General features: G+C 34.0%; 1 long non-coding RNA gene across 1 annotated transcript; it reads left to right on the top strand.

Annotated features, from left to right (window-relative positions):
• Positions 1-18,395: 18,395 nt before the first annotated feature.
• Positions 18,396-20,165, top strand: LOC114281752 (uncharacterized). Its single transcript, XR_003635999.2, has 2 exons — positions 18,396-18,843; positions 19,801-20,165. It is a non-coding gene; the product is annotated as an uncharacterized LOC114281752 (long non-coding RNA).
• Positions 20,166-21,223: the final 1,058 nt, after the last annotated feature.

The following is a 21,223-nucleotide window of genomic DNA, read 5'->3' as shown; positions in this document are numbered from 1 at the left end:
TAGGGTTAGGGTTGGGGTTGGGGTTGGAAAGATAGAGATGGGGTCAAAATATAGAAATTAGTGTTAGGACAAAATTGTTATAAAACAAAATACAAGAGGTGGGGGTCCAAAAGGAAAAAATAGGAGTATTTAGCAACCTTCTAAAATGATTCTAAATTTATTCACAATATTACGTTTTAACTAGGGGTGAGCAGCGGATATACCGATCCGTCAAAATCGACCGAACCGAACCGATCCGCCGCATTTTGGACGGATGCGTGATGACGAGCGGACGGTTGCAGATTGATTTTTTTCAATCCGCCAATTTAGAGGACGGATGGCGGATTTGAGATTTATTTGGCTGCAACCGAACCGCCAAACCACGAGCACCCTTAGTAATTTATAAGATTTTGTGTTTTCAATTTGTTTAAATATTATGTTTGTGTTTTCAATTGAAAAAGAGTTTAAATATTCTGTTGAAAAAATGTTTTCAACTTGAATATATTTTTTGAATTGAAAAAAATAAACGTATTATTTATCTATATTTTTTGGTTTTTAAATCTAAATCTAAAAATAATAAATAGAAAATATGATATATGCTGGTTGGTTTTTGTTTTCAAAAACATATATAGATGTAACAATACAGAGACATACAATCTCTACTACTGTTCTGTTCATGGTTTTGGTGGTTTGAATTGTTATTATATTTTAAGAACCACAGATTGTAATACTTTACGTGGATGAATCATGCTGTGATTATAATATGTGGATGAGGCATGCAGTGATCGTGATATTCTAAAGTTTTAAACTTTCTTTCTTTAGATAAGGCATACAGTGATTGTAATACTTTTTTTTTTTAGAAAGTGCACAAGTTGAATTATGTTGAAAATTTATAAAATTTTAAACCGCCAAACCGATTCACATCCATCCGCCAAACCGCCAATCCGCTCAATTCACATCCGCCGAATTAGCGGACGGATGCGGATTGATTTTCTCCAATCCGCCAATATGGCGGACGGATAGCGGATTGAAGGTTCCGTGGCCGCAACCGACCCGCGCCCACCCCTAGTTTTAACCCATGCTTGGGACCTCACCAACTTCATCTCTGTAAATTCTCAAAGGCCATCTCATATTTTTGAGTCCTCAATAATAACTTGACAATCTATGAAGATAGTTTGTAGATTGGATTTGGTTTGTTTCCAGTTGAAAGTTGAACTAAATTAGATAGTTGAAATCTCTAATCGGAAAAAATTATTAAACGAAAGACTTTTACTAGTATCGGTAAGAATCTTTGAAATTTTTTAATGAGCGGTAAGAGTCTTCTTTTTAAAGATTCTTTCCAATCAAAATCTTCTATTTAATGACTTTTCCTCGTCAAAAACCTCAACTATTTGGTACAGTTGAAATTTCAATTAGAAATAAGTCATTCCTTGTCGATTATAGTTCAAGGCCCCTAATCAGAACAATGATATTGATAGATAGATTCCCTTTTGATGTACCCAAAAAAAAAAAAAAAAATTGATAGATAGAAAAATATTGAGTAAATTATATTCACCATCCAAAATCTATGAATTAAATTTGAATTAAAGAAAATTATACAATAGTTTTGGAGCATCACGTGGTCATACTCCCTTACAAATTATCATTTATTATGCTCTTCATATTTCTCAACCACCAACACAAATAATCAATATTCTATCTTCTCCACAAATCATATTACTATAAAATATCAAGTTATTGTACTCCGCAACTATCGAATAATTATCCATTAAATATTATTATTTTTTATAATAAATTTGTTTATGACTTTTTTGCGAATAACTTTATTCCTACCCGATCATTTAATTTCTAATTTATTGTCGCCCACAACTAGGCAGTAGTATGTGTTGGAAATGGTTTGAAAAATCTAGGTAAAAAACAGATTTTTTCCTAATTTTGGTCTAATATTTAGGTGGGCCCCGTGCGTCGATTTTTGCGGGTCAAAGTGGTAACGCGTTCTATACCGCGTTGTGATTCACGTGGTATTTTTGGTTGCTCAAAAACATTACTGAGTGAATGAGAAATTGAAGCCAAAGTATTCTCCATGGAAATGGAGTTTTGGTGGAAAATCCTTAAAGGATTGAATAAGGCTTGTCCCACATTGATTTGGTGGGAAGTTTTGAATGGATTCATAAGGCATGGGATTGGAACTTGGGATGTGCCCCAAGGGGTACCCAAGTGTTTTAAAGAGGGAGGTTATGGGCAAAATGTGCTAGACCCATTGGACCCAAAAATCACCACACAAGCACGCGCGCGCCGTCGTTTGTTCGGTCGGGCTGGGCTGGACTTGGGCGCGGGTACGTGGTGTGAGATGGGTTGGGCTTGTCCGGCCCAATTCTTTTTGGATCAAAAATATTTGAATTTAATTTTATTTTTTGGTAAAATAAAATCCAGAATTCAAATTAATTCCGGAAATAAACTGGTCCGGTTTTACTGTACACCCAAATAGGGCCCTTCCCGTTTTTATCTGTTTGAATTGTGAACCCAACAGATTCAAATCTGTTTAAATTCAAAACCAAACAGATTTCATACCTGTCCAAAACAGGTTTGCACCTGTTTAATTCAAAACCAGCAGCCACCACTTCACCTATATAAATAGGCAGTCCCTCATTTGGATTTTGGAACTCTAATTTTCGTCCTTCATAATTTTGCAAACATTCTTTTCATATTGCTGCATTATTTTCTTCTGTGAGAGAGTATAAACACTTAGTGTGTTCGTTAGGCAAAAAATTTGTAGTGCTGCTATTGTTTGTAGCTGATCATTTCATCCTGGGAGATGGACGTCCACATTTTGAAAGCACCGCGGAGAGGACGAATCTGTCTTAAGAACACAATGTCAAACACTGTACTTGATCAGAATAATATTCAAGATATTAATCAAGTAAGTTATTTATTTATTTAAATCAGATTTTAATTTTGTTTTGGTAACAAAATAAAATTTGTTTTTATTTATTTAATTCTATTTCTAGTTTGATTTTTGTAATCAAACATTTTTCTCTCCTTTCTTTTATTTCTTTATATTCTAGTTGTTGTTTAGTACACAACAGAATTTAATCTATTTAAATACAGTGAAGATTGGCCTACAATCTTAAGACAGATTTATTTTTTGTATCTTTATTATATTTAATTTTCTGCGTTTTCAAAGTGATATTCTGGTTGAAAAATACAAATAGTATTATAACCTATTTGACAAATAGTAGTAATATACTGTCTATTTTCTTTAACAACTAGTAGTAATATACTAGTGTCATTAACAATTGCAGAATATTATTTGGTGTTATAGAAAATTATTGTCGTATTTTATTTTTTTGGTTTTAGTAACAAGAAAAATAAAATTATTTTGTGTTATAATTTATTTTCTGTTTTTGTAACTAGAAAATTAATTTATGGTATTTTATTTTCTAGTTTTAGTAACAAAGAAAATAAAATTATTTTGTGTTATAATTTATTTTCTGGTTTTAGTAACTAGAAAATTAATTTTGTTAATCAATCATGTAATTTTGTGTCTCGGTCACAATCTGTAAATTTTCTACGTGACTTACGGTTTCATTTGGAAGACCACTTAATTTTGAACCATTTGTGAAAATGTGTTAATTCTTTTTACTTTATCATAGTTCATCGTGAGTATACATGGAAGAATTTGTTTCTGCAGTAAAATATTAGTTTTACAAACTAATTTCATTTTTATTATGAAGAAACCTTTGTGGCAAGTTTATTTTCTTTATTGTTTTTTTGAATCATTTTTTTTTTTTAATTTCTGCGTGTGGATTTGTAATCGTGAATAGTTTCTGCATCTGACTAGGAAATATATATATATTCACAAGAACATTTTAATGTTTATATATATAATTAGTTTATTTGTGTACAAATCAAACTGATTAAATCAAGGTATGTTTTGTCGGTTTTGGAGTTTGTAGTTTAAAACGTGTTGTTTTACTTACGTTGAATTTTTGGGTTGAGAATCTTTTTATCTCATGATGCAAGTTTTGGGATCATGCATGATAAATTTATTTTGTTAATTTATTCTTTTATTTGATGCGTTTGATATGCATGTATTGATATCAACTCAAGTTATTTCTTAAAAATAATCTCATGTGATTTGGAATGATAATTGATATGATTCACTTTGTACATAAGTAGATTAATTTGAGTATTTCTAATCAATTTGAATGAGTATTTAAACACCTGAGAAATTTCAATAACATGAAGATTTGAGTAGTTATATCATTCCATTTAATTGGAAGTAATTTTGAGAAATCTTTTATGTGGATTATTATTTGTTGAATTTGTGACATAAGATTTTGTCAATCATTATTTTACTTGTGTAGTAGAATTTGTTAAACCATAAACCATTATTTTAATATGGGAGTGTATCTCTTGCATTAGAAGAGATAATTTAGTTTTCTTTTATCACAAATATTTTTTGTGACAGTGATACTTATTCGTAAATGAGTTGTAAGAATTTATACAATCAAATGAGATTTTTGATTTGTTCAATTCTTAGGTAAAATCTTTATGAGGATATGATTTTGTCAAAGCATTAATTCTGACTTGTGTAGTCATAATTATTTTTGTTTTTTCTTGAATTTGTTTTGAAATTTATTGATTTATATTAGAAATGATAGGGGTGGTGAATATGATGCATCATTAAATGAATTTTGTACACAACATGACATTATTCACCAAACAATAACCTTATTCTCCACAGCAAAATGGAATTGCCGAAAGGAAGAATAGAACCCTAAAAGAAATAATGAATGCCATGTTACTAAGTTCATGCTTACCACAGAATTTGTGGTGGGAAGCAATTTTGTCTGCTAATTATGTTCTTTAAAGATTACCTCACAAGAAAACCAACAGCACTCCTTATGAATTGTGAAAAAGTCGACCACCTTCCTACAAATACTTAAAAGTATGGGGGTGTTTGGCAAAAGTTGAAGTTCATGTTCCTAAAAAGACTAAGATTGGACCAAAAACAGTAGATTGTGTGTTTATTGGTTATGCTCAGAATAATAGGGCATATCGGTTTCTGACTTTTAATTCAGAAATACCTGATATACATGTGAACACTATTATAGAGTCAAGGAATGTTGTATTTTTTGAACATGTCCTTCCTTACAAGAAAGGACAGGAATTAAGTTCACAGAAAAGAACTTATGATTGTACACAAAGTCAAGAGACTAATGACAATCAAACACAAGAGACTAGTAATGGTCTCGACCAACATGATTTAACTGATGATGAACCAAGAAGAAGTAAGAGAGCGAGAACATCGAAATCCTTTGGTCCAGATTTCCTAACATACCTGTTAAAAAATGAACCTCAAAGCTTTAAGGCAGTAATGACAGGTCCTGAAGCACCTTTATGGAAAGAGGCTGTTAATAATGAAATTGAATCCATTATGCAAAATCATACTTGGGAATTGGTGGATCTTCTACCAGGTTCTAAACCTCCTAGATATAAGTGGATATTCAAGAGAAAAATGAAAGCAGACGGTTCAATAGACAAGTATAAAGCAAGACTTGTAGTAAAAGGTTACAGACAAAATGAAAGTCTGGACTATTTTGACACATATTTTCCTGTGACAAGAATGACATCCATTCGCATGCTTATTGCTATAGCAGCGTTGTTTAATTTAGAAATACATCAAATGGATGTTAAGACAACTTTCGTAAACGGTGATCTAAATGAAGAGATCTATATGGAGCAACCTGAAGGGTTTGTAGTGTCGAGGCAAGAAAAGAAAGTTTGTCGGCTTGTAAAGTCTCTTTATGGATTAAAACAAGCACCTAAGCAATGGCATGAAAAATTTGATCATGCAATGCTTACTAATGGGTTTAAGATAAACGAATGTGACAAATGCGTCTATGTTAAAAACACTGACTAAGGATATGTCACAGTTTGTCTTTATGTGGATGCCATGCTTATCATTGGAAGCAGTCAAAACATGATCAAATCAACTAAGCAAATGCTTAACAAAATATTTGATATGAAAGATATGGGGGTCGCAGATGTTATGTTAAGAATGAAAATTACTAAAACATCTGACGGATATGCGTTATCTCAATCTCATTATATTGAGAAAATTCTTGATAAATTTATCAAGGATGATTTGAATGTAACTAGAACACCTGTAGACATCAGTCTTTATTTATCGAAAAATAAAGGTGATACAGTGTCTCAGTTAAAATACTCTCAAATCATTGGAAACCTAATGTACCTAATGACCAAGCAATGACCAACTGGTTGTTCATCTCAGCCAAACCTCTACTCCAAAGCAATGACCAAGCAAGTAAAACATCTCAGCCTTTTTGCGACCTTTTTTCAGTTGAAACAACTGGTTGTTCTTGACCTTTCTTCTAATCAACTTTCTGGGGAAATACCGGTACAACTTGGAAATTTAACTGAATCAAGCTACTTAAGCTTAAACGCTAACAAACTTTCCGGTCAAATACCTTCACAAATTGGAGCATTGTCCAATTTGGGATATCAAGATCTATCACTGAACATGCTAAGTGGTCCAATTCCAAATCAAATTGGGAATTGCATAAAACTACAGTTCATGAGTTTGAGCAAGAATGGCTTGAATGGTTCAATCCCAGACCAGATTGGTTATCTTGTAGCCTTACAAACTTTGCTTGAGTTGAGTTACAATTCACTCACTAGAGAGATACTGTCCGAGTTTGGAAAGCTTGTAAATCTTGAAAATTTGAATCTCTCCCACAACAATCTCTCTGGTTCCATACCCAATTCTGTAGTTGACATGGTTAGCTTGTTGTCCATTGACTTGTCTTACAACGATCTTGAGGGTCCTCTTCCTAATACCAAGGCCTTTCATTCTTCTCTGAAATATTTTGGCTAATAACAAAGATTTATGTGGTGAAATCCAAGGATTGAGGTCATGTAACACATCATCATCTCCCAAAAATACTAGCCATAAAAGTGAACACACTCGTATGGTCGTAATTGTCATCACCTCTTCCATTTTGTTACTATTTCTCGTATTCGTGGTTGTTGGGATCATTGCACTTTACCGCAGTGGACACCAAGTGAGTGTGCAAGAATACCAGTCCCAATCAAATAACGAAAACCTCTTTTCAATTTGGAATTTTGATGGGAGAATTGTGTATGAGGACATCATCAATGCGACAGAAGATTTCAATGATGAGTATTGCATTGGGGTAGGATGGTCAGCAAGAGTTTTCGATGCTAAGCTACCAAGCGGCCAAGTTGTTGCGGTGAAAAAGCTGAGCACCACAACCGAAACAATGGAGATTGAGGATTGCAAGAGCTTCACGAATGAGATAGCCACGTTAACAGAAATAAGGCACCGAAACATTGTGAAACTCTATGGCTATTGTTCTCATGAAAGGCACACATTTTTGGTTTATGAGTTCATGAAAAGAGGAAGCTTGGCAAATGTGTTGAGCAGTGATAAGGAAGCAAAGGAGTTGGATTGGTTCAAGAGGGTGGAAGTTATTAGAAGTGTAGCTCATGCTTTGTGTTACATACATCATAGTTGCATGCCTCCAATAATTCATCGTGACATATCGAGCAAGAATGTTTTGTTGAACTTGGAACTTGAGGCTCATGTCTCGGATTTTTGCACTGCAAGGTTTTTGAAGCTTAATTCCTCACATTGGACCACGGTTGTAGGCACATATGGATATCTCGCGCCAGGTAACTTCAATAAATTCATAAAAATGATATCAGTTCTTTTTATCAGTGAAATCTAACCATTTTATTTGAAATTTTTTATTACAAAATTGGCATACACAATGGCAGTGATAGAAAAATGTGATGTGTATAGCTTTGGGGTTTTGACACATGAAGTTTTGATGGGATCACATCCAGGAGAACTTATTTCAAGCCTAAAATCATTGGTTGATTAAAGACTAGAACTTGAAGATGTGTTAGATCATTGTCTTTCGCCTCCTTCTGGTCAAAAAATTGAAGATGAACTTGTTAGGTTTTATTCTTGGCAACCCCGTTTGACAAAACTCCTTTCAGTTGTATTTATTTTCGCATTTTTTATTTCAGTGAGGCTATGAGTGTTTAGATGCGAATCCAACCCGAATTGTGCCTTTCAGAGAAGTTTGTGATGATAAAGCTTTCAAGATTGCCACTTCGCTGATTATGACGGGGATCGAGCTGCCTGGTCAGCTCACGGGGGTCGAGGGGGCAGCGCCCCTTGGCAGGTCTGGGGCAGTGCCACGGTGGGGTCGAGGGGCAGCGCCCCCGAAGCAAAATGCAAAAATGCATTCCAAGTTGCCTGTCCGCTCGAGCGAACATTACCCCGCTCGAGTGGAGAATCCCTGGTTCCAAAAGTTTTGGTCGCCTGTAAAAGTACTAAGCTGTGTGATTTCGTGCTCGAGCGGACCTCTGTTTTGTCACACGCATATTTTGCTGAAAACGCTCGAGCGGGATGTTGGGCGCTCGAGCGAACTGCGCGAACACAGTTTTCCAGATTTCAAATAAGGATTGGGTTTTCTTCCACATCTAGGATTACTTTTGGTTTTCTATAAGTAGTGGTTTTCTCCCAAAACTAGTAGACTCCTGAACTACTCCAGATCTTCTTTTTGGATTCTAGGGTTTATATCTGGGGATACTTTGTGAGTTTTTTTTTTTGATGTTTTGATTGAGTATTCAACTCATGTTTTAAAGAGTATGCATCAAAGGTCTTGTTTGTTCTACAAAAGAGAGAGTTGTTCTTCGGTGGATTCTGAAGAATTCGAGCCTGAAGCTTTGGTGGATTCCGGGGTGGCTCATCGTGAAGACAATTCCGAGGTGAAGACGGGTTGGAAGAGGCACATAGAGGTTGGTTCAATTAGGCGTGGATTCGCTAGATAATTGAGAATATACCTGTGTAATTCCTTTAAATCTTCTTAGTGGATTGTTTTGTGGCTGTTGCCTGTGGTTTTTTAATCACAGTTGGAGGTGTCCAATTGTGGTTTTTTCCACGTTAAAATCGTTGTGTTGATTTATCTTGATTGTTTGATTGAGATTGTTATATACTGCTTAAAATTGTTACATAATCACAATTCAATATCTAGGGGATTTCTAGATTTTTCAGAACTGAATTCCATTGTGAAGCTAGCACTGTGGTGCATACATGTTGATCCACAATCGCGGCCTACCATGAATGCTGCATCTCAAGTGCTTGAAAAAAAGGTAGGTGATCACCGGGTGCTAAGCAAGAACAATCAAGCTTGGCCAAAGTAAATTTCAAATTTGAATAATTAAAAATGTGTACTTTTGTAATATGTGATGATTGTATGCGTGAACTATGTTGATTCTTTACCTTTTATCTTACGCTTTGAAAGGAATTATCCAAGTGTATAATTTTCTCAATAAAATTTTAGATATAAAAGGGATAAATTTATAAATCTATTAAAATCAATTCGGCAAATGGTCTTTAATTAAGGAGTTATTTTTCACCTTTTAATTTTTTTTTTTCATTTTATAATTTTTTTTTTAAATTAAGGGAAATTTGTGTTTTAATGGCAACAATTCAAAACGTGAGAGTCGTGTTACAATTTTCATTTGTACCCAACGCAGATCGATGTGAACTTTTATAAAAATTGCAATTATTTTAATTACCCAATAATAAAGTAGGTGGATCCACACTAATCTCTATCATTCCCCTTTATGCCGAATTGCTATGGGTTCATGAATATCTTATGAATCACATAAATGTGGCAACTCTACTTTTTCTGTTTTGATTTGAAATCAGTGTTGCTCATTGAAGCAGAATTTACTTAAAAGGCAAAAATTTGAAGTTTTCAAATGAGATTTGAAGTGCAAGTGCTGAAGTATAACATGGATGGTGAGAGATGGTAAAGTAACCTCTAGTCTCTCTGTCCCTGATTAAAATATTCATAATTATTAGACCATCGAAAAATTTGTAGTGTGATAATCTTGAGATATAATGGATAAGTGTGAATGTTACAACGGACCTAGCAGGCCTTGAAGCATTTTGTTATCTTCTTCTTCTTTCTTCCATTATTGAAATTCAGCTCCAAGTGGTAGTAGTCCCAAGACTTGTAGCATTAGGCATTTAGCTTATGATGTCCCTCTCTTCAGTAGATGCATGAACTTCAAAAATGACGGAATTAAAAAAAAAAAAAGTTGACTTTTTTCTGCACTGATAAGTCCAAGTCCATGTCAACGCGTGCCGAGCTAGGTGCGTCCGGATCCTCTAGGGTGATTCCCTGAAGTGATCCTCTAGAGTGATAATTTATGATGCGACACGTGTCCAATTAATGAAATCAATGGTTGAGATGTTCCCTCTCCAAAACGACGTCATTTTGGTTTTGATTTTTTTTTTTTTTTTTTTGCAGATCGGAAAGGAGGAAGGAATGGGTTAGAGAGAGAATCTACTCCTTCTCTCTAGAACCAGACCCAGATCTCACAATTTCCAGCAGATGAATTACATAATTTCGAAACTGAAGAACCAGACCCAGATCTCACTTTGGCCTTCATACCCTGTTGTTGGTCATTTGGGTCTTCATCAGACAGTGAAGTGTGATAGCTTTAATAGAGGGAATTCATTTGGGTCTTCATGAGTTCGAATTTTTATTTCAATTTTAAGCTTCAAAATTGATCTTCGTTTTTTTGCTATGTTGGGTTCATGTGGTTTCTCTGCAAATCCATCCTATTTCATTTTTCAATTTGTTTTTTATTTTTTATTTTTTGGGTAAATAATGAGTTTGAATTTTTATTTCAATTTTTGAAGCAAACTCTGCAAAAAAAATTGCAGAGAAAAGATGGAGGAGATTAGTTTAATGGGTTTGATCATCTTTCACTGTTTTAGCTTTTCCCGAGATTCGTAGTTACTCTCTCTCTCTCTCTCTATATATATATATATATATTTATATATATATATATGCATATATACATACAGTCCTTCGATACATGAAGCTTTAACTTGATTCTCTTCTTGTTCAGAGCTTCTCTCAAATTCTTTTTCTGTTTCTGTTTGACCTTGGTAAGATGAGTCCTCCAATGGCTGATCACAAGCCCAAATCGGACATCTCCTTCGCCGGAACGTTCGCCAGTAGCACATTTGCTGCTTGCTTCGCTGAGGTATATATCAAATTTCCAGATCGTTTCTATTGATTTTCATTTTGATTATGTATATATATATATATATATATGCATTTTGATTATGTTACTCTGAAGCTTAATTTCCACTTCGGTTTCATGATTTCTGCTTTTGAGATCTGGGTCTGGTTCTAGAGAGAAGGAGGAGATTCTCTCTCTAACCCATTCCTTCCTCCTTCCCGATCTGCCAAAAAAAAAAAAATCAAAACCAAAACGACGTCGTTTTGGAGAGGGAACATCTCAACCATTGATTTCATTAATTGGACATGTGTCACATCATAAATTATCACTCTAGAGGATCACTTCAGGGAATCACCCTAGAGGATCCGGACGCGAGCTAGGTAGCTTGTGCAAACGCAATCTATAGTTCAAAAAATTGATTTCTTTGCACCGAAACGTGTCAAATCGATGGAAAGTGGAAGGCAACTACATTTGGGGTTTGTTTGATTAGACAGACTAGATAAGGGGAATTAGAATTCATCGGACTTGAGTTCTGGACTGTGAATCTCCGGACTATTTGGTTGGATTGGATATGTATCCTATGTTAGTTTTTTCATGGGATTAGATGTTTGGAAATGACTATTTTTAGTAAATCCAACGTTTGGTTGGACGGACTGGATATGATAAATGAACAAAAGACTATTTTACCCTTTTTTTAATTTTTACTGAGTAATAGCAATATTAAACATATCTTTAATATTTTAATTATTTTTATCTAGATTAAATTAAAAATTTTATTTTATTTTTTACACAATTAAATAAATTTATTTTTTAAAATTAAATAAATAAATAAATAAAATATCAATAAAAATTTATATTATTTTTTTAACTAAAATTTTAAATAAATTTGTTTTTAAAAATAATAATAATTAAACAATGAAATTAAATAAAACATCTATTAACATTTAAATAATGAAATTAAATAAAATATAAACAAAATTTTAAAATAAAGCATCAATAAAATATCTATAAAAAATTATTTAAAAATAAATAAATAAAACATCAATAAAAAGTTAAATAAAATTATTTTATTTTTAAATTGAGACATTTAAATTTTATTACTCCCTCCGTCCCAAAATATTGGTCCCTTTTGGGGAATCCAACTTTTTTTGACAGTACACTTATTGCATTTGAAAAAAGTTGATTTTCCAAAATTACCCTTTTGATAGTACAGTTTTTGGGAATATCAATGTCATAATTGTACTTTTTAAATTGTTTATTAATTTAAAAGAAGGGCAAAATAGAAAATTTACATTATTTTTGTACTTGATTTATAAAGAGGGACTAATATTTTCGGACAATGAAAAATGGAATAAGGGACTAATATTTTGGGACGGAGAGAGTAAATTTTACTAAATATAATACATAATTAAATTGTAGAGGGTCAAAATGGTCATTTCACTATCTAATACCAACAGTAAATAATCCCCCCCAAATTGTCCCACACCCCCCACCCTAGGATAGTATAATCCCCCATATGGGGGATAAGGGTTCCGGCCGGACTCCATGTCCGGCGGACTAAAAAAAAAACAAACATCGGATTGGATGCTTGCCCTGGATTACAATCCGCACAGTAAATAATATCCCCCCTTATCCCCCAATCAAGCACACCCTCGGGGGTTCTAAATTGGGGGGTTAAGCACCATTCTAAATCAATTAAAAAATAAAATGGATTTGAGGAAGTTGGTCGTTTTTTGTAATGTTCTCTTGATTTTTATCATTTTTTTAGGTGTCGTTTGGTAACATACATTTTCAGTTTTCAGTTTATATTTATAAAAATTTTAAAAACTCAAATAAAAACTTATTTGGTAAATTTTTGATTTACAAATCAATGGTCTCAGTTTATAAAATTTGGCCAAAAAATGTAAATTCAAAAAATGAGTTTACGTTTTGAGTTTTGAGTTTTTTTTTTTTACCACCCAACACTAGCCACCACCCGTCACCATTTTCCACCACTGTCTTCCGCCACCACCACTCATCCCCTACTACTACCTGCCACCACCACTCACCACCCACTCGTCACCACCACCACCCACCTCCTACCTGCCACTCACCCGCCACCACCCACCACCTGCCACTACCATCCGCCGCCCGCCACCACCACCCGCCACCTACCTGCCACCACCACTCACCACCCACCTACCACCACCATCTACTACCCACCACCCACCTACCACCACCACCACCCACCACCCGCCGCCGCCACCACCACCACCACCACCCACTTACTACCACCCACCACCCGCCCACCTACCACCACCACCACCACCACCCACCCGCCACCACCTACCATCACCGGTCATCCGTTACCCACCTGCCACCACCAACCACCACCCACCACCCGCCGCCACCACCACCACCACCACTCACTCGCTACCATCCACCACCACCCACCACCCGCCGCCACCACCACCACCACCACTCACTCGCTACCACCCACCACCCCCCACCGTCACCCATCCACCCACCACCACCCTCCATCCGCCACCCACTTGCCATCACCACCCACTCGCTACCACCCACCATCCGCTACCGTCACCCACCGACCCACCACCACCACCCGCCACCTACCCGGCGCCACCACCCACCTGCCACCACCCGCCATCCGCCACCAACCTACCACCCGCCACCATCACCCACCCACCCACCCACCCACCACCACCACCACCCACTCGCTACCATTTTCCACCATCGTCTTCCGCCACCACCACCCGCTATCATTTTCCACCACCGTCTTCCGCCGTCACCACTCGTCTCCACCCACCACCCGCCACCACTTGTCATTTCTTACTCTTTTTTATATTTTAAACATTTTGTCTAAACCAAACGCGTTTGTAGTTTATTTTTTTCTAAAAATAAACAAAAACCAGTTTATAAAATTTTTGTAAATATAAATTGAAAACGTAAGCATTACCAAACAGGCCCTTAGCTTTTCAAGTGGCTGGAAGGGAATTGCTTGAGCATTCCACCACTTGTGTCACAGGTAAATTTAAGGAAACTTACGTGCAGGTCTTAATAAGTAAATTTATTGTCCTATAGGTCCTGTGATAATTAATGATATTTTTTATGAAATACTATTAAAAAATGCCACTAATTGTTAATTTTTAGAGACAGTTTGAAAATTGTCACTAATTATAAGTTTTAGCGACAGTTTGAAAAAAGTGTCACAAAAAAGTCGCTAATTTTTAACTTCCAACAACAGTTTGAAAAAATTGCCACAAAAAAAATCACTAATTGTTAGTTTTAGAAACAATTTACAAAAATCGTGAAAAAAAAAAATCATCAATTGTCAATTTTCAGTGACATATGCAAAAAAATCACCACAAAAAATTATGTTTAGCGATGATTTTACTAGAATTTATTTTCAATAGAGCTTGATGGCAATTAAGTCAAACTGTTAGGATCTAGTGATAGTTTTTTCTAAAGGGGAGCCCGAATGGCTCGATATTTTTTTTTTTTTTTTTGCAGAAGAAGAATGAAGACCAGGAAGAAGAAGGAGGAAAGGAGGAGGAGGAGGAGGAGGAGGAGGACTGGAGGGGGCATAATATTCGGGAGAGGAGGAGGCGGAGGAGGGGTGACGGCGGTCGGAGGCTGCGGCAGGGTGGGCTGGGCGACGATCGGCGGATCGGCGGCTGGGCGGGGCGACGATCGGTGGCTGGGCGACGATCGTCTTCTCTCTCTCTCTCTGCTTCTCTCTTTCTCTCCCTCTCCCTCTGCTTCTCTCTTCCCCTCTGCTTCGAAATCGAGCCATTCGGGACAAATGTTTCGAGTTACGAAACATTTTCCTTTCTAAAATTAACTTGTTTATGAATCTTATCTGTTATGTTTGGATCTTAAATTTACTTACAAACTATTTTTATAAAATAATTTGTTAAATTCTTCTCTCTTTTTTTTCTCTTTTGATTTTTTTTTTTAAATCAGCTAATTTTTTTGATAACTTGGCTCGGTGGACCGATTAATTTGGGATCAATCCTACTGTTTATTAGTAGAGATCCAATTAAAATCGAGATAAAGTCCCGTATAAATTGGCCTTAAAAAATTATTCAAACTTAAAAAGATTTCGAATGTGAAACATTGAATGAGTACATCCGAAGCCAGGCCAACCCCTTGGATTTTTTATTTTTATTTTTCCAACTAGTTAATGGTATTTGGTGTTGAGTAGTTGATTTGCAACTTTTTATAACATCAACAAATACAAATATATAGAAAGGTTTCTGCATCATTTTTTAAATCCTTGGAAAAGTGAAAAATGGTTGGCAGCAAAGTCTTCCCAACATTTTTTAAATAATAAGTCTATGAACCCCATTTTAATTATTGTAAATTTACTTTGAATGTAAATATGTGGTTGAAATTAAATTTGTGTAGTGTACGATCTTGTGTAAAATAATCTGTATCATAAAATGATAATTATGAATAATTTCTGAATTTAAGTTCGAGTTTATAATATTATTATTTTCTAAAAACTGCTGCAAGAAGACTTCCCATCAGTCTTTGAATTGAGTAAAAATTCTTGGCATTTTAGAAACTAAAAAAAAAAAGAAAAAAAAAATCAGTAGCAAGATTCAGGTGCCAGAAAAAGTTTGCCAATGTTTATTTATTATGTTTATTTATTTAACAAATTTTGTTGCACGGTCCTAACATGGGAATTTGGATGGTAATGGTTGTTGTTGGAAACAGGTAAGATGGATAGGGAGCTTAATGTTGTGTTTGATTGGAGGATTTTAGAAGCGATTTAAAAAGGAAAAAGAAAAATGTGCGTGAAATTAAGTGAAATGTAGGTATATTTTATTCCCATTTCACATTCCTAAATCTTCCAACCAAAGCCAGTGCAAAGAAACCAATAATTCTGATGATCCCTGGGGCCACGGTTATATTCACAATTGATATGATGATGTTTCTTCACCCTAATCTTGTTGCTTGGTGTGGTATTGTATTGAGCCCTTTGTGGTTCACTACTACTCTTTTCATATAATTGTAAGATGGTATTTTGTAAAACCATGATGGGCTATTATTATGAATAAAATTGAACTAAAGGGTTTCCAGGGCTCTTGTTTTTCATTTGTTCGTCCCTATCCTTTGGGTTAGGTTTTGTATTTCCTTTCCCTGTTTGGTTTCACGGAAAATTTGTAACAATATAATAATAAAATATAAAGTAAATGGTGGGACAAATTCTTAATTTTAGATGATACTTTTATCTTTTTCTTGTCTCCTTGATTATTATTGAGCATATTTAAATGCTGAATTTTAGTTTTTAAAATTATTTAAGATTGATTGAAATGGTGAAGGAAATTTTTTTATTTAATTATTTTTCCTTTTCCTTATCTTGTTTCATTTATAAGAATAAAAAAGAAACTAAGTAAATAAATTCACCTTTAAAAAGAGGTTTCTAGTTTTAGGGGTTTTCCCACATTGATCTTAATAATAGAAATTTATTTTGAAAAATACACCAATAAGAGCTCCTTCCACTAGGAATTTCATATTAACGGTATACTTAACTAATAACAAGAGCCTACATGGCCTCACAAATAAGAAAATAATGAAAAAATGACACGATATTATTGAATGGACACACAGCCACGTGATCGTCCTGACTCATAGAATAATTCCTACTAACTCTTAATGCGATGTTGTCATTAGTAGAGAAGGAGTGGGGTCCACAATTTTGTGGTAAGTCATAAAGAACAACATGGGCATGGTGTTTAGTGAAAGGTGAGGGGAAATAGGAAAAAGGTTGGGACCCCCTTTTTGGGAAACCACCACCACCCCCAATGTATTATCGTTGACAAACTTTTTTTTTTTTTCCCTCCTATCTCTGGCTGACATGTATTTGTAAGGATTGTGAAGGTAAAAAAAAAATGAGGTATGTATCATTTCTGAGGGGATATAATAGAGAAATAAGACTATATTATTAGATGGACACACGACCACGTGATCATCCTAACCTATAGAATAATTTCTATTAACTCTTGAAGTCGTCCCACAATTTTGTATTGGGTTATAAGGAACCACAACGGCATGTTGTGTGTTGGATCATAGGAACCACAAGAGTATGGTGTTTGGCGATTGATGAGAGGCATTGGCAAGTGGTGCGCTGGACCGCCAAATAATTTTTCCTCATGACACATAAAACGTATTTGTAGGCATATATGGGTATAACACACTAGGTAATTTTAATAAATTCATAAAAATGATATTGGTTCCTTTTATTAGTGAAATCTAACCATTTTATTTGGGGTTTTTTTACTTCAGAATTGGCATACACAATGACAGTGATAGAAAAATGTGATGTGTATAGTTTTGGAGTATTGGCACTTGATCACATCTAGGAGAACTTATTTCAAGCCTAAAATCATCGGTTGATCAAAGATGTGTTAGAACTTGAAGATGTGTTAGATTGTGGTCTTTTGCCTCATTCTGGTCAAAAAATTGAAGATGACTGAATTCCATTGTGAAGCCAGCGCTGTGGTGCTTGTGTTGATCTGCAATCGCGACCTATCATGAATGCTGCATCTCAAGTGCTTGAAAAAAAGGTTGGTGATCATTGTGTGCTGAGCAAGAACAATCAAGCTTGGGCACAGTATATTTTAAATTTAATTAATTAAAAATGTGTAATTTTGTAATATGTGATAATTGTATGTTTGAACTATGTTGATTATTTACTTTTTATCTTATGCTTTGAGAGGAATTATTTTTCAATAAAATTTTGGATAATAAAGGAATAAATTTATAGATCTATTAAAATCAAGTCTGCAAATGGTCTTTAATCAAGGAGATTTTTTTTCACTTTTTTAATTTTTTATTTCATTTTATAAAAAAATTTAATCAAGGAATTAATTAAGGGAAAATTGTGTTTTAATGGCAACACTTCAAAAAGTGATAGTTGTGTGACAATTTTCATTTGTATCCGGTAAAGATCATTTTGAATTTCTATAAAAAATTATGATTATTTTAAATTACTTCTGATTACCCAATAATAAAGTTGGTGGATCCACACTAATCTCTATCATTCCCCTTCAAATTGAACTACTTTCTCTATTTTAGTTTGAAATCAGAGTTATTTTTAGAAAACATAATTTACTTTAAAGGCGAAAATCCAAAGTCTTCAAATGATATTTTTGAAGTGGTTAATTATGAAATTGATAGTGACAAGTGATCAAGTATTCTCAAGGCTCTCCGTCTCCTATCTTAAAATATTTATAATTATTAGATCATTGAAAATTTTAGAATGTAATAATCTTACGACATAATCGATCAATGTAAATGTTACAAATTAAAATGGGCCTAACAGGCCTTGAAACATCTTATCGTCTTCTTCTTCTTTCTTCCAATATTGAAATTCAGCTCCAAGTGGTAGTTGTCCTGAATTCAAAAATGAAGGAATTAATTTGTTTTTTGGACTTTTTTCTGCACTGATAAGTCCAAGTCCACGTCCACACATGACCAGTTGGCTTGCTTGTGGCCCAAACGCATATTATAAGTTGAAAATTTTGATTTTCTTTGCTGTGAAACGCGTTAAATTGACTGAAAACGAAAGGCAACTACACTTGGGTTGGGGGTTATATAAACTGGGGGTTTAAACACCCATTCTGAATCATTGAAAAACAAAAATGAATTTGAGGAAGTTGGTTGTTTTTTGTAATGTTCTCTTGATTTTTATCATTTTTTTAGCTTTTCAAGTGGCTGCAAGGGAATTACTTGAGCATTCCACCACTCGTGTCACAGGTAAATTTGACATGGTCCATGAATCTTAAATGTTAGGTTTGGATCTCAAATTCATTTACAAATTATTTTTATAAAATAATTTGTTAATTTCTTCTATCTTCTTTTCTTTTCTCTTCTATTTTTTTATAAGTTTTTTTAAATAATTTTTTTAATAACTCAGTATTCATCATACTTGACCGATTAATTTGGAAGGCCAATTCTACCATCTACTAGTGGAGGCCCAATTAAAGTTAGAATATATTCTCCTATGGACTAGGCTTAAAAAATATTTGTACGTAGAAGGTTTCGAATCTAAGATCTTGGAGGTACCCAAAGCAGGCCAGACCCTTTTGTGTTTTATTTATTTATTTATTTTTCCAGCTAGTTAATGGTATAGGAGTTGAATATTTGATGTGCAACTTTTTATAACATCAAGAAATACAAAAGATTTGTAAAAAGGTTTCGGCATCATTTTTTAAAGGGGAAATTGTTTGTCAATAGTTAGCAGAAAAATTTTTCAAATTAATGATTCTTTATAAATATTAATATGTAATATTATATATTTTTCATCATTTTATAATTAAAATTTGAAAATATCACGAAAAAGTAATTTTCCTCTTCTTTTTTTTTTTTTTAAATCCTCAAAAAAGTGAAAAAAAATATGGGTTGCAGCAAAAGTCTTCCCAGCATTTTTTGAAAAATAGTGCAGGAAGAGTTCCCATCACTCTTTAACTTGAGTGGTGTTTTAGAAACTCAAAAAATCAGTAGCATGATTCGGCAGGAGTTTGCCAATGTTTATTTATTATATTTTTATTCATTTTCTGATATGGCGTATTGTAAACTTTTATGTCACTTGAAAAAATTGAGTGTCGCTTATATAAATATAAAAAATAGAGTCTAGAATAAAATTTTTGACAATTTTTTTTTGCAAAGTCCTAACATGGGAATTTGGATGGCAATGGTTGTTGTTGGAAACAGGTAAGATGGATAGGGAGTTCAAACAAACCAATAATGTTGATAATCCCTGGGGCCACGGTTATATTCACAATTGAAGATGATGATTCTTCATCCTAATCTTACTGTTTGGTGTGGTATTGAGCCCTTTGTGGTTCACTACTACTCTTTTCAAATAATTGTAAGATGGTACTTTGTAAATCATGATGGGTTATTATTATGAATAAAATTCAACTCAAGGGTTTCCAAGGCTCTTGTTTTTAATTTGTTTGTCCCCATCCTTTGGGCTAGGTTTTGTGTTTCCTTTCCCTGTTTGGTTTTATGGAAAATATTTGTAACAATATAATAATAAAATATAAAGTAAATGGTGGGAGAAATTCTTAATTTTAGATAGTACTTTTATCTTTTCCTTGTCTCCTTGATTATCACAGAGCATATCTATATATGCTAAATTTTAGTTTTAAAATTATTTTTAACTAAGAATGAAATGATGCAGGATTTTTTTTTTTTTTTTTTTAACTTTTCATTTTCTTTTATCATTTCTAGGAATAAAAAAGAAATGAAAAATTACGACGGTAGTCCTTGTGTATTGATCTGTGCGCCATTTTATTCCCTACAATTTCAATTGGCTCAATTTTGACCTTAAATTTATAATTTTGTCTTAATTTGATCCAATTGGTTCCACCGCTTAGCATTTTTTTTATGAAAAATATGAACATAAGTATCATGTGCCGTATTTTTAAGGGCATGTTATAAACTTATCAAACTCAATATACTAACCTCAACTAATTTAGTAATAATTTTTCTTAAAATACACTAATGATATTATCAATTGGACCAAAATGATGCAAAATTTAAAATTAAGGGTCAAAATCGAGTCAATTGAAAGTGTAGGAAACAAAAAGACGCAAGAGATAAAATATAGAGACCACCGGTGTAATTTGCCCAAAAAAAAAAACTACGTAAATAAATTCAACTTTAAAAATAAGTTTTTAGTTTTAGAGGATTTCTGACATAGATCTTAATAATAGAAATTTATTTTAAAAAAATTCACGAATAAGAGTACCCTACACTAACGAGGAGTTATCATATATTTTAGAAATTTCAAGTTGGTGATATATCCAACCAATAATAGAAAACTAATGAATTACATGATTCTAGAAATAATAAAATAATAGAAAAATTTGATGATATTATTGGATGGGCATAAGGCCTCGTCCTGACCCATAGAATAATTCCTACTAATTCTTGAAGTCGTGTTGACATTAGTAGAGGGGAGGAACAAGCAATTTTGTATTGAGGCATAGGAAACAATAGGGGCATGGTGCTTGGTGATGGGAAATGATGGAGAAATAAGATGATATTGTTTGGTGATTGGCAAGACATATTGGCAGGTGATGTCCTGGACTATCAAATAATTTAGGCGTAAAACGTATTTGCTTTCAAA

Source organism: Camellia sinensis, chromosome 6 (assembly GCF_055761805.1).
Source record: "Camellia sinensis isolate YWXY chromosome 6, ASM5576180v1, whole genome shotgun sequence".
NCBI lineage: Eukaryota > Viridiplantae > Streptophyta > Magnoliopsida > Ericales > Theaceae > Camellia > Camellia sinensis.
This window is presented reverse-complemented; position numbering and strand designations above follow the sequence as displayed.